The following is a 14,735-nucleotide window of genomic DNA, read 5'->3' on the forward strand; positions in this document are numbered from 1 at the left end:
TTTGGATTGTGGAAGAAACCGGAGCGCCTGGAGGAACGCAGACAAGTGGAGAATGTGCAAACTGCACACAGACAGACGACAGTCACCCAAGGCTGGACTCAAGCCCAGGACCCTGGTGCTGTGAGGTAGCTGTGGTAACCACTGAGCCTCCATGCTGCCCATAGAAAACCAAGAAGTGAAGCTGCAGGCAAATGACGTGAGCTGGATGTGATTTGAACACACAGCCTTCTGATTTGGAGTCAGGCATGCTACTATTGCAGCACAAGCTCACACCCATCTCGAACCTTGTCGGCCTGCTGATCTCAGGCAGTAATAGCTCCTACAAAAGGTTGCAATGTTCTTGGGCTGGGAATTAGTAAATCAACATCAGCACTCAATGCTGATCATGGCCCAGTGATAGTTTCCTGAGAAACACAATTGTATGGGTGAAGCTGCAACACATTTGAAACTTCTAAAATCTGTGCTTGACCAACAACTTCCCATCTTACTTCCCTTTTCTCTGCCCGTGATACACACCTTCGGTCAGGGTACTGACTACTTCATGATGCCCATCCCATCAACATGAAACAAACCCAGAACACAGTACATCACCACAAACAGTTTACATGAATAGGAAAGAAAGAAAGGCACGTTTTCATGGTGCAAAATGACTCATATGATAAGGTGTTTATAATCCATTGACTGAGAGAGCTTTTGTCTATGCGTCAGTTTACACATCCTGAATGATTTGAGTGTGAATCCGAGAAACAGAAATTAATATCAACAACCTGATAGAATGCATAGAGTGACCCTCTTCAATTGGAAAAGAAATTGACTATGTTGAGTTAGTTGATGGTTTTAGTTTGGAGTCCTGCTACTCCTGATAACATATTAAGCTTCTTGAGCACATTTGTCATTGTTGGAAGGGAGGGTCTATGAACAGCTTGTTCTATGGTATTCAGGTTGGCCATCCTTATCCACATCTGGAGACCTTTCAACTCTGACCTCCTGTGGATTCTGACTTGGTCCACTTGAAGGCAGGAAAAATGGCTATCTCAGCTTCACTTACGTCTTACCTCAACTTCAGCTATAATCTGAACTTCAAATATCCTAACAATGAATTTACCTTAAATAACACAAAGACCTGCAGATACTGGAAATCTGAAGCGAAACACACAAATTGCTGGAGAAATTCAGCAGACCTGGTAGCATCTGTGGAGAGAAGGCAGAGTAAACATAGGTTAAAGTTCGGAAGAAGGATTTCTGGACTTGAAATGTTAGCTCTGCTTTCTCTCTACAGATTTTGCCGGACCTGCTGAGTTTCTCCAGCAATTTCTGTTTCTGTTACAAATTTACCTTACTTGCCGAATGTCCACATGAAATGCCATGTAGCATTTTAGTTTCTGAAAGGTGCCACAAAACCTTATTAGTGATGGTGTTCCCTCAACAGCTATGCTGCATGTTGGATCGGAATGATAGTGATCCATCCAGCAATGTGAGTTTGTATCTCAGACCTTGAGTCAGAGATGTATGTGCTGCCCACTGAACCAAACTGATACTTATTATTGTAGCACAGTTATTTACCAAGCATTATTTAATGCACTCTCAGCCACAACGTCCTGTTGGTTCCATGTTACACGGCACGAATAGGCCATATTATTTCCAAGCAATATTCAACTATGATCTCATAAAGATGGAGTCAAGTTCCATCAGTGATTACCATGATTCATTTGCATGCTATGATGTGCTGTATGTGGGGAGATGATGGCCTAGTGGTATTATTGCTGGATTGTTAATCCAGAGACCCAGATAGTGTTCAAGGGACTGGGGTTCAAATCCTACCATGGCAGATGCTGGAATTTGAATTCAATAAAAAAATCTTGAATTAAGAATCTAATGATGACCGTGAATCCATTGTTGATTGTTGGAAAACCCCATCTGGTTCACTAGTGTCCTTTAGGGAAGGAAACTGCCATCCCTCCTTGGTCTGGCCCACATGTGACTCCAGACCCACAGCAATGTGTTTGACTCTTAACTCCCTCCTGATGGGCAATAACTGCTGCCTGGCCAGTGACGACCTCATCCTGTGAAAGAATCGAAGGGTGAAAGGTATGTAGAGGGCAGACTAACATACTAAATTGCTATTACTCTCCGGGCCCAAAGACTCATGCAGCCCTCTTTGCTGCAGTTATGTGAGTAGCACCTTAGCGTCTGAATCAAGAATTAAATTCCCAAAGTCCAGTGCAGATAATACTGATACCCCAGTGCAGTGTCGAAGATAGTACCTTTCAACTGAAATGTTAAACAAAAGCTATGTCTGCTCGTTTAGGCAGATCTAATTGACCCTATGGTATTATTTCTGAAGAAGAGACAGGAACATATTCCTGCTGTCCTGGCCAAAATTTAATTTATCCCTCAACTAGCACCCCAAAAAAAACCAGATTGCCTGGTCATTATCACCTTGTTTTTTTTGGGAGTGTTCTGTGACAAGTTGGCAGCTATATTTCCTCTACTGGGGAGCTGGTTAGGTCAGTTGGTTAGAGGATTCTGAACCTCACATGGATCTTTTGTATACCTATCTCTTACTGACTCTGCTCTCAATTTTGTGTTCTCCATTGTTATTCTGGTTCTGTCTCCTTACAATTGTTGTCTTATTCTCATCATTTTGATTTATTTCTCTTGCTCTGTTTTACTCTCTCTTATTTTTCTCTCATCATTATTGCCTTTTGCTTTCTCATGCCCTGTTACAATCAGCAATGTGATCTCCAAATTCTGCTTGTTGGCTAAACCAAGCAGAAGAGCTCACCCCTGACAATGTGTTTCAGGACTCAGTCACTCCTATCAATGGCCAGTAGCAATTTTAAAAACAAAACACTTGAATCCTGACTAGAAAAGTAAGTTCTTCATCTGAACTGTGAGCTGAGAACTCTCTCACTGATCATTCCTGCCTCATGCCCAAAATGCAATTTACTTAAAATTATCGAGTGAAATGACTTTAATGAGAATGCAGTACTCTTGAACAAGAGCACTGGGAAGATTTATTCAATCATTTGAAATCCAGTCCACGGATAGCAGCCTCCAAAAAGAAACGAGCTCTAAGCGACAAATGAAGCTTTGTATTTGCAGTTCAAATTAGCACAACATGGCTTCAGCTAAATGAAGCACCATCTTGGTATCACAGTGTGAGTCAGGTGTATATTAGCTTAAAATTCAAGGAGCTTTGAATAATGCCAGTGCTAATCAAACAGCAGGATTCTCTCCTATGTGCTTTATGAAGGAATTGCATTAGTCTTCTGGATGTGATAGATGGATTACCTCTGACCATTGTATATGTTACACACTGATGAAAAATTTGTGGCTAAAACTGTTTTTAATTGCTTGTGGGAATGTGTTCTTTATCATTTGCAACTACACAACCTTGAGCTGAAATGTTGCAGAAGCCTGTTTGAAACGGGCAACATCTTCATTTGGCAGGAACTGAGAATATCTCTCCATCCAAAAGCACCATGCGGGGGATAATTCTGCAGCAGGAGCCATCTAGCTCTTTTTCTTGTTGTCTTGAATGTTACATTCGTCCAGTGGTCCCCCTTCTATGGGAATGGTATTGTTAAATTGGAGAGGATTTAGAAAAGATATACCAGCATGTTGCCTGCGCTGGAGCATTTGAATCATAGGGAGAGGCTGGATAGGCTAGGTGTCTTTTAATAAGAAACTGGGGGGTGACCTTATAGAGGTTTATAAAATCACGAGGGGCATGGATAGGGGGAATTGCAAAGGTCTTTTCCCTGGTATACGGGAGTTCTAGAGGCCATAGTCTTAAGGTGAGAGAGCAAAGATTTAAAAGGGACCCAATGGACAACATAGAGAGTAGTGCATGTATGGAATCGACTGCTGGAGGAATTGGTAGATGTAGGTACGGTTACAGTATTTAAAAGGTGTTTAATCAGGTACATGAATAGCAAAGGTTTAGAGGGATAGAGGCCAAAGAAGGCTATTGGGACAGGTATGGTTGGGGAAAGCTGGTCGACATCAGTGACTTGGACTGAAGGGCCTGTTTCTGTGTTGTATGACTCTGTAACTCTGTCTTCCAATTCAAGGGGTTTATTCCTTGATTAACTGATCAACATTATGCTAATTCAGGAGGATATTTCATTGCTCACTGATGCCAGAGTCACCCGAATACTAAACTCACCTCTGAAACTTGTAATAAGCACAGCCAGGCCAAATGTTTCAGAGATGCAGAATGCACTGAAACTACTCTCCTTGAATTTTGCACTTCACCTTCTAGCTCAGTTTCCCAGACAGTTTAGGTGTGAGGAGCTACAGCTGCCAGGCGTACCTGAGAAAGTACATGACCCACAGGCAACTCGGGGATAGCCTTCAGGACACAAGTTGTTGGCCTCCGTGCGGATGAATAAACTTCAAAAATAGTTTTAAATATCCATCAACATTTGGTAACAGAGGAAGTACAGCTCCTGTTCATTCGATAGAACACTCGCGTTAGCTTCCAGTTCGCCAACAAAAAGCTGAACGTGTGTGCCAGCCTACAAGCACAAGCACAAGCACTTGAGGCTTGTTGAAAAGATTGGTATTGGCGAAGTTTTGTCCTGCAATTAGCACAAAAGCTGACGTTTCGGGCCTAGGCCCACACTTTGTTATCTTGGATTCTCCAGCATCTGCGGTTCCCATTATCTCTTTTGTCCAGCAATGTTCAGGTCAAATGAAAGAATGCCAAATGTAAGGAGTAGAATCGAGTTATCAATAATATACCTCAAGCTACGGGTTAAGTTGTTATAAATTGTTGCACTTGTTTGAAATTTAACAAATCCTAATAAGTGAAGATTAAAAGCTGTAGCAGCATTCCTTTCTTTCCCAAAAATATTCAAATCTAAATATTAAGATGGAGATAGTGTCCAGTGTTTTATTTCAAAAACCAAAACGGGAGCTCTCTGTATTCGCAGTTCTCAGTTTGTGACTAATTTGAAATGACACTGGATGAGGTGATGCTTATTGATTTTAGCTGTTGATTGATTCTTTAGTCTGTGGCTTTGAGGCTGAGATCTATATGGACTGTAAGAATTGACCACAGCTCACGTCAACACCTTTTGAGCAAGGAGAAAAGGAAGGTGCAGCTGGAGGCACTGGGGAAGGAACAGATGCAAATTGGCCCAGCTTTGAAGGCAGATATCGAATGCTCCCAGCACATACTTACAGCAAGAGGGTTTTTACGTTGTTTTAAATCCTTCAGTTACTGCAAGGATCTTAGAAGGACGTCTTTCTCCACTGCACCTTTGCAGCCACTACCGCAGGTTTGAATGCATCCCTCCGGAGGTAGCCTGGACTTTTGAATATACCAGAATGCAACACTCAATTGTCAAAAGCTCTTTGATCTGCCACATCAGGTTTCAGACACCACAGCTGATGTTTATCTCGGTATATTTTCCTGGCAACAGCTTCTCGAGCACTGAGTCCTGCCCTGCGCAGCTGCTTGAAATGAACTTTGACAAAAATCACTGCATCTCTTTTCAAACCTGCTTTCGTCACCAGACCTGCCTTGCTGGTTGTGACCAGTCCAACATGTGATAAATGGGCTGCTGAAGGTGGGCTGCTTTCAGTAAACTCACTCTTGCTGTTCATGACCAATACTAAAGGAAGCTTTCCATTCATGTCATGAACGAATGTGTTGCTTTCAATGTGAAGTGACTGGGATAGATTGCTTCCGGGTTAATGAACAGCTGTGCCTTTTGAGATTTGTAGAGCAGATGCAGTTCGGAATACTCACTGTTTATTCCAGACCTCCCATTGGGCACAAAAACATCATGCTGACATATTATATATTTACACTCAGATGCAAGTTTATACACAGGTGAAATAACATTTTATTTAACTTGTATCAATAGTTCAACAAGTTGCTTTATATTAAATAACAGCGTATGATGAATTTTTTGGAAATATTTGCCGGTGTCCTCTAACTAAAACTTGCTTGTATGTGATTTTTTTCAATAACAACATCTCAGCCCTAACCATTGCATCAAATTGCTGAAATAAAGTAAACTAGAGATGAATAAAATTAGTCAGACTGGAATGCGTCTGAGCACACTGCTGTCAATCAAACCAAATCAAAACAGATCTTTTATTATAGGAAATCCCAAATTCTTTCTTAACAGGTTGATAATCAATAATGATTATTTATATCATGCAAGGGAAAAGGGCAGTGAGAAAAGTAATTCCCTTGTCATCTGGGGAAATGTTTAATACATTAGATTTCAGACAGAACTAATTGGAATTTAATACCTGGCATGCCATTCTTTGTGAATCACGCATCAGTGTTCACTAAATATCATTTACCAAGCAGGCAGTCTCCATGCCATTAATGTAGCACATCCCCAGCCAGAACTATGCATTTGCTCCTGTGACCAAAGTACAGGAATTTAAAAATCCAAACATCCCATCCCAGATAGTACATCATGGATACATAGAATAGAGAAACAGGCAAAGCCAGCTGTCTTACTTGAGCAGTAGCTTGATATGGAACAAATAATTCCTGTCGGTTGTTCAGCAAATGCTCAGTGCTTTTGTCAGAAAGCTGGAAGATTCTGCAACATTAGACATGTCACCCTGGGATTCTTTGGTAACTCCCTCTCTTGTCTCTAAGCCAGAATGTGGTAGGTTCCAGTTCCAGTCCCAGTCCCTGGGATGGAGCTTTCAAGTTAGGGCAGCAACGCCCCCCCCCCACCCCCAAACCCCGTGCCGTTCTGATGCACTGCTGGGCAGGAGTGGAGCCTTTCAAATAAGGCATTCAGTACAAGGTCATGCCCGTGTAATACTGTGCAGTAAAACAGTGACACGATGTGAAAAAAAGCACAGGAGTTTTCCCATGGACGACCTGGCCAGATTTACCTCCGAACCAACGTGTTGGAAACAGGTGATCTGACCAGAAACACATTGTTACTTGCTGGATGTGGCAATGCACGGAAGAATGCCTGCTTTCAGACATTACAACAGTGGCCACCCTTTCGTAGTATGACATCTGCTGTAAATTGTTCTTGATATTCCTGCACCCCTTTGAGCCAGTTAAATCTTGGGCACGGGTCTGAAAAACGTTTCAGGCAAATTGGGTGCTTTTTGGCAGGAGGCTGCTCAGCCCTGGCAGGCACAACATTGTTGAGGGCCATGTGTCGGGGTGGGGTGGGGTGTTTATTGCTGTGGGTGCTAGTGGTTTGATGGGGTAGGGGGCAGCAGCAGCTGAAGAACCTTCCTGGATGTACTTAGGTTCTGTCTGAAACCCTATGAAGTCAATACAAATATATGCTGCTGATTCATTGTAGACAGGAATCTGACACAGAGGATTCAAAGCCTGCCCATTGATGATCCATTATGGCATAAAGAAATTAACGCATCAAAGATTTGACCTCACTTACTACATCCAGAACATCACTCCATTCTGTCTGCTTTGAAACTGTAATTCAAATTGGAGTTGAAGCTTTTTCCTCAAGTGTTGTCATGCATTTTCTTTTATGTATTTGCATTATAAACTGGAAAGCTTGCTGAAATTCATTATCATCATAATACTTGCATTAATGGGAACGCCTTATCACATTTCTCATTAACATCACTAAAGGGCTTCAAATACAATGAAGTATTTTGAATTGTTGTTCTGACTGTTGTGATGTGGGAAGACACGATAACCAGATTATCCTTGCAATGTCCCATGAACAACTGTGAGAAGAATGACAAATTAAGCTGCCTTTAGATGTATTGGTTGAGGGATTAAATTAGCAAGGACACTAAACCAACTCCCTGCTCTTCTTTAAGTATGCATTCCGAGACCTTTAACATCTCAAACAGTGTGCATTCCTACACAATCAAAGCTGCTGTACAATCTCAGTTTTAAGATTATGTTGCATTTGAAATGCAGTATACTAGTTGCATGGTTCATATCAGTCCAAATAAATTAACTGCCTACAACACGACAGAGCATGCTGCCTGATTGGCCATGAATATCTACAAATATTTACAAAGAACAAAGAAAATTACAGCACAGGAACAGGCCCTTCGCCCCTCCAAGCCTGCGCCGATCGAGATCCTCTGTCTAACCTGTCATCTATTTTCTAAGGGTCTATGTCCGTTTGCTCCCTGCCCATCCATGTACCTGTCCAGATATATCTTAAAAGCGCTAATGTGTCTGCGTCTACCACCTCCGCAGGCAACGTGTTCCAGCACCCACCACCCTCTGTGTAAAGAACTTCCCACGCATATCTCCCTTAAACTCTCCTCCTCTCACTTTGAACTCATGACCCCTGGTAATTGAGTCCCCCACTCTGGGGGGGTGGGGGGAAGCACCTTACTATCCACCCTGTCTATACCCCTCATGATTTTGGAGACTTCAATCAGGTCCCCCTTCAATCTCCGTCTTTCTAATGAAAATAATCCTAATGTATTCAACCACTCTTCATAGCTAGCACCCTCCATACCAGGCAACATCCTGGTGAACCTCCTCTGCACCCTTGCCAAAGTATCCACATCCTTTTGGTAATGTGGCGACCAGAACTGTACACAGTACTCCAAATGTGGCCGAACCAAAGTCCTATACAACTGTAACATGACCTGCCAACTCTTGTACCCAATACCCCGCCCAATTAAGGAAAGCATGCCATATGCCTTCTTGACCACCCTATTGACCTGCGTTGCCACCTTCAGGGAACAATGGACCTGAACACCCAGATCTCTCTGTTCATCAATTTTCCCCAGGACTTTTCTATTTACTGTATAGTTCGCCCTTGAATTAGATCTTCCAAAATGCATCACCTAGCATTTGCCCGGATTGAACTCCATCTGCCATTTATCTGCCCAACTCTCCAGTCTGTCTATATTCTGCTGTAATCTCTGACAGTCCCCTTCACTATCAGCTACTCCACCAATCTTAGTGTCGTCTGCATCTGTCATTTACTCCCATCAATAGTCTATAACAGCAATGTGTACCATTGAGAAATGTGCTGCAGAACTCCACCGAGGCATGTTTAATAACACCTTATATACACATGACCACTACCTTCGAGAAGGATGTGGTACAATTACAGTATTTAAAAGACATTTGGATAAGTAAATGAATTGGAAAGGTTTGGAAGGATATGGGCCAAGAACATGCAGGTGGGACTAGTTGGCATGGACTGGGTTGAACTGAAGGGTCTGTTTCCGTGCTGTATGACTCTATGACAAAGTCAGCAGACAGATGGAAACACCATCAGCTGTAAGTTCCCCACCAAGGCAGTCACCATTCTGACTTGGAAATTTATCAGGGTCACTGGTCCCGAAATGTTAATTGTGATTTCTCTCCACAGCTGCTGCCCGATCTGCTGAGATTTTCCAGCAATTTCTGTTTTTGTTTCTGATTTCCAGCATCTGCAATTCTTTCAGTTTTTGTTTGGAAATGCATCACCATTCCTCCAGTGTTACTGGAACTCCCTCCCTACAACAACATTGCGGCTTCAGCAGTTCAAGACTATAGCTCACCTGTCCCTTCTCAAGGGCAGCTAGGTGTAGGGAATACCTGGTGGCCCATCTGGAGATGCCCACTTCCCATGAATGATTTTTTTTTTAAAGGTTCCCAGTAGCGTAGCCTCTTAATGTATTGGGAGACTGCAATGGAGAAAAAGCAGATTATACATTATAGCATGAAATTCACTCCCAAAGTAAGGCAAAGTTCTAGGCCCGAAACGTCAGCCTTCCTGCTCCTCAAATGTTGCTTGGCCTGCTGTGTTCATCCAGCTCTACACCTAATTATCTCTGATGCAAAGTTAAATGTGCTGGCTGTATTTAATGTGTCTAACGTACAGCTACTTCTGCTGAAGAAGAGACAGCCCATGACTTTTGAATCACCTCAAATTACTGGGTGACTTTGGTCACTCTGCCCATCGCCTTGTAAAAATGGCAATGCACACTTAACCTCATCCTAAGTTTTAAGAAATTGCATCTTAATTGCCAATTAAACTCATTGTAGAGAGCCAGCTCTTATACTGAACAACTATTTAACAAGAGGATTTATATTCTTGCAAAGTCACTCTACATCTCTGATCCAGATGGGGAGTAATTTAAACCGTAGCGTCTCATTCCTACAGGTAGCAAATTGTTATTCAATACCATGAATTTTCTTGATTTTTCCTTTCTTGCTTTTTCCTCTCTTAATGTGAACTTTCTCTCCTGCTTCATTTCGCTTTCTGCCCTTATTTGTCTGAAGCCTCTGCATCTTTCTCGATCTTTAAATGTCATTGTTGAAGGAGCTTCTGTTAGTCCTGTTGTCTGCTGAGATCCCAGAAACACACTTGCCCTTGTTCCCTGCTTGTATTGCAGCAAAGGTTGTCCTTTTTTTTTGAACCACTGGTTGAGACAACAAAGAGGGCACGTGAGAATGTCCTGCTGTCCTGGCATTCTCTGGCCCAGCTGCATTCCAAGTCGCGACCAGCCTGCCAAGGGGGAAAATGTTTGTCTTATTCTTGAAATGATTGCATTTGGATATTGTTCTTTTGTTCTCTATTGAAATGGTGAAGAAAAGAATTACATTTAAGCTGGTTCATCATTTGAATAATCCTTTTCTTGCAGTAGATGTAGATCTTACTATTTTTGTTTGCATGGGGAATGGGGCTGATATTAAAATCTTGAGAGAATCAAGCCCAGAGAGTACAGTAATAAATGGCTATTGGCTTATCAGAAAGTAGAGAATTGAACAGTTACCTCCCTCAATGTTGAAATGATAAAAGCCTTTAAAATTTGGCTGAGGAACACACAGTAGGAGCCCATGTTGGGCAATGAACAGACTTGAGTCTGAAGCCCAAACTTGCTGTTTTTCAAAGAAAATGAAATGAATTTTCTGCAGCAAGACCCATCTGGGCAAATTCCTCAGGGCTTTCAAGGAAGAACACAGTGCGAAATGTGGTTTCTAATTTTTGCCAGTGGTAAATATTGTCAAGATAAGAGTTATCTTATTGAACCTTTACTCAGCAAATGCTATTGCAGTGTCATTAGCCCAGTTGTTAGCAGAATCAATTTAATTAGCTGTGTAATTACAAAAATGAGCCACAGCCATGACTACAGATTCTCTTTAAAATATTCAACTCTGTTCTTTCAACAAAAAACTAGATTTATAGCTTTGCAGCCTATTTATTAGGCCATATTAAAAATTAAATATTAAGTGAACATTTCCACAAAGTCCTTTAATGTCAGCTGTCCCTTTAGCAGTTCATTAATGCCTACAGACTCGCTCGTCTTGGGCTGATGCTTGCTTGAACTTTTAAGATATGCTCAGTTAATAGTCTAATTTTAAAAAAAAGCCCTTCTCTCTCTCTGTTCCCCAATCCCCACCCTTACCCCCGTCTTCACTCTCTCGCACTCTCTCTCCATTTCTGTCTGTCTCTTGCCCTTTCTCTCTCTCTCAATCTGAATTAATGATTAATGTGGACCTCAATCAGCTTTCTTTAACAGATGAGCATGGCCTTTAGTAGACGGTGCAAATCCATGAAGATTTATGTGTTTTCTAAAATGGAGATGAAAAGTGATTTTCATGCCAGTAGACGCAGACTTGAAATGCTGAGACTGGTACGTGAGCACCCAGTATACCCTGGTCAACAGCAGCGTCAGAATTGACTGCAGTGCCACAGCACTGTGCTGGCTGTTTTGCTTTGCATGTCAGAAGATGAGCTTTTGACCAAACTACTGGAAGGAGGGCAATAATTGTCACACAGCATGATCCATCCCTGATGAGATGGGTGGCAACATGAGGAAAACAAAATCCTACCTTGGGTCTTGCCAGAGAGGATAGGAGAACACAGGGAAATCGATTTAAGTTGTCAGCTTGGCATTCGGATGCAAGAATTCCCTCATTTTGGCAGCAGTAGTCTTGAACAGAGTGGCGCGTAACATTTAGGCGTAGAAGCCGAATTGGCCCTTCAACCCATCGAGTCTGCAGTTCAATGATATTCTGGCCAGTTGTTTCTGGACCAAGGCCGTGGATCTCCTTACTTAACGGCATTGTGGGGTATAGCTACATCACACGGACCACAGCAGTTCAAGAAGGCAGCTCATCCCCCCCCTTCTCAGGGACAATAAATGCCAGTGACACCCACATTGCTTGTGTGCACAAAAGAAAAATCTTTCATCTCTTTGGGGCCCCATTTTAAAACAGAAATATTAGGGTTCCTCAGTAAGAACTCCATTTGGAGGGGGTGCATGCAAGAGGATGGGGAATGGGATAGAGAGGGATTTGAACAGATTTCATTTTTTTAAAACATACAACTGAAGCCAAGCATTTTTACTGCCGCAGGAATTGATTCTGAAGGTTTTCATTTGGAAAGCACCCAAACTTTGACAAATTATGAAGATTTAAAGTTGTCTTCATGACTGCTTCAGACTTGTGACTCCAAAGTGTTGACTCTTGACCCCACTTGGGGTCATAACCCCCACCTCAGGTAGAGCTGACATCAGCCCAGTCTCGACAGTTGTGCCATCGCAGGGACTCCTCAACGGCCAGTATATCCTTAATTTGTGAGGAAACCAAACTGCACACAATATTCCTGGTGCAATCTCAGCAAGGCGCTATAACAATGCAACAAGGCTTCTTTACTCCTGCACTCAAACTCTCTTGCACCTGCAGGCTAGCTTTCTGTGACATATGAACAAGGGCATGCAGATCCCTTCAGGCGTTAACATTTTCCAGTCTCTCCTCATTGAAGAAATGATCAGCGTTCCTACTTCTCTGATAAAGTGGATAATTTCTCATATTTCCCATTTTATCCCATTTGCCATGTTCTTGCCCACTCACCTAACCTGTATAAATTCTCTGGAAACCTCTTTGCATCTTCCTTTCAACTCCAGTGGCCGTCCAATTTTGTATCATCTTGCAAACTTGACATTGCATTTAGTCCCCATGTCCAAATAATTGAAAAAGATTGTGAATTGTTTTGTCTGCAGCACTGATCCATAGATGGGGACTAAATCCCTGACAACCTTCTAACCTGCACACATTCCGTTTATTCCTGCTCTCTGTTTTTAGTCTGTTGGCCAGACCTCGATCCATGCTAATATGTTCCCCTTAATCTCAAGTGCTGTAATTTTGATAAGACCCCATGCAGGAGATGAATAAGTAAAAGCCTTATGAAAGTCTAAATATCCCACATCCACTGTTTTCCCCTTATCTCATTGTTAGATACAGTGGTGATTATGTGCTGTATAGAATATAAGACTTTCTCTCACTTGTATGTCTGAATTCAACATGCTGAGTCAGACAGTTCTTATGAGATTGAAGACAACGATCTCGAGCATCATACTGGTACCAAAGACTTGCCTTTGAAGGCATCTGTGTCAGCCCTTATTTACTACAGAGCTGACTATCATAATATAGTGGCAGGACTGGAGTATAAAAATCACTAAGGTAAAATGTTTTCTATTGTGGTTGATTTTCAAGACTTTTTTTAAGCAGTCTCTGGATTGAATAGTGTCTATGATATTGTTCTGCTCCGCCCAGAATATTCTGGACCATCTCCTCCAAAAGCAATGCTAAATAATTCAGAAGCTTCCATCAATACTTGCAGTCTTTGTCCCCACTATTATAGCAGACACACAATGCAGCTTTTTAGTTCCTTTCTTATTGAGTTTTTACTAAAATATTGTTTGTGCCTCCAAGATCAAGGTTTGTGTATGTCACAGAGGGAAGATATTTGGTGGGATCTTGTTGACTCCCGTTGAGGGAGGGTCAGTCCTATTTGTTCTGGTCCTCCAGGGTCAGTCCCTTGAGGAAAGTCTGTGATTTCTGCAAATAACTGGGGACATGGGGCCTGGAGAAATGGCAAAATTATTTTACGGTGTGTAGTTCTTTTCTCCGCAAAGTGAAATTGTAAAGGGATAAATAGGTCGAATCTTAGCTGGCAGTGACGGTGTTTTCATTCCACTGTGCTTTTACGGTTGTAGGGGAAGCAGTTTGCTAACAGTTGCTGCTTCCTATTGATTTACTGCAAACCTTCAGACATCCACAAGAGCCCCAGAGACCAGTGTCTATAGCTGACCTGTCTGCAGTAATTGTGAACTCTCCTACAGCTAATGAAGTTGTGAATGAAAAATGTAATTTACATACCAGGTCTTTTGCAGTTACACTTGATTAACACGATGATTTAAGTTAAAGTTTGAAAGCTTACTTAGATTATCAGGTCAATCAACATGCAGTTATAGTGCTAGCCTTGAACTCAGCACTTCCAGCGTAGAGTCACTGCTTGCAGAATTACTGTCACTAGGTTGGCAACTGAGATTAAATCTTTTTAAGATGCTGCTTAAAGTACCTCCTTCTTGAGCTGTCCTAATATTTCTTTACGTGGGCCTTGTCTGATGATGTTCCTCTGCATTGCCTTGGGGCATTTTCCAAACAGGGGAAGGCACTATATAAATATAACAAGGTGTACGGCTGGATGAACACAGTAGGCCAAGCAGCATCTGAGGAGCAGGAAAGCTGACGTTTCAGGTCTAGACCTGCATCAGAGGAGCAGGAAAGCTGACGTTTCGGGTCTAGACCTTTTCTGAAGAAAGGGTCTAGACCCGAAATATCAGCTTTCCTGCTCCTAATATGCTGCTTGGCCCGCTGTGTTCGTCAGCTCTACACCTTGTTGTATCAGATTCTCCAGCATTGGCAGTACCTACTATCCCTGCCACAGTATAAATGTAGGCTTTCTGTTGTTTTATAGGAGTGGGAGTATGTTCCTTAAGGCTGTTTCTAC

General features: G+C 42.2%; 1 protein-coding gene across 30 annotated transcripts in view; it reads left to right on the forward strand.

Moving 5' to 3' along the window:
- celf2 (cugbp, Elav-like family member 2) overlaps positions 1-14,735 on the forward strand; it is a 910,164-nt gene that overhangs the window by 801,550 nt on the left and 93,879 nt on the right. The gene's annotated exons all lie outside the window — the stretch shown is intronic.

The sequence above is a fragment of the Stegostoma tigrinum genome, chromosome 25 (genome assembly GCF_030684315.1).
Source record: "Stegostoma tigrinum isolate sSteTig4 chromosome 25, sSteTig4.hap1, whole genome shotgun sequence".
Lineage (NCBI taxonomy): Eukaryota > Metazoa > Chordata > Chondrichthyes > Orectolobiformes > Stegostomatidae > Stegostoma > Stegostoma tigrinum.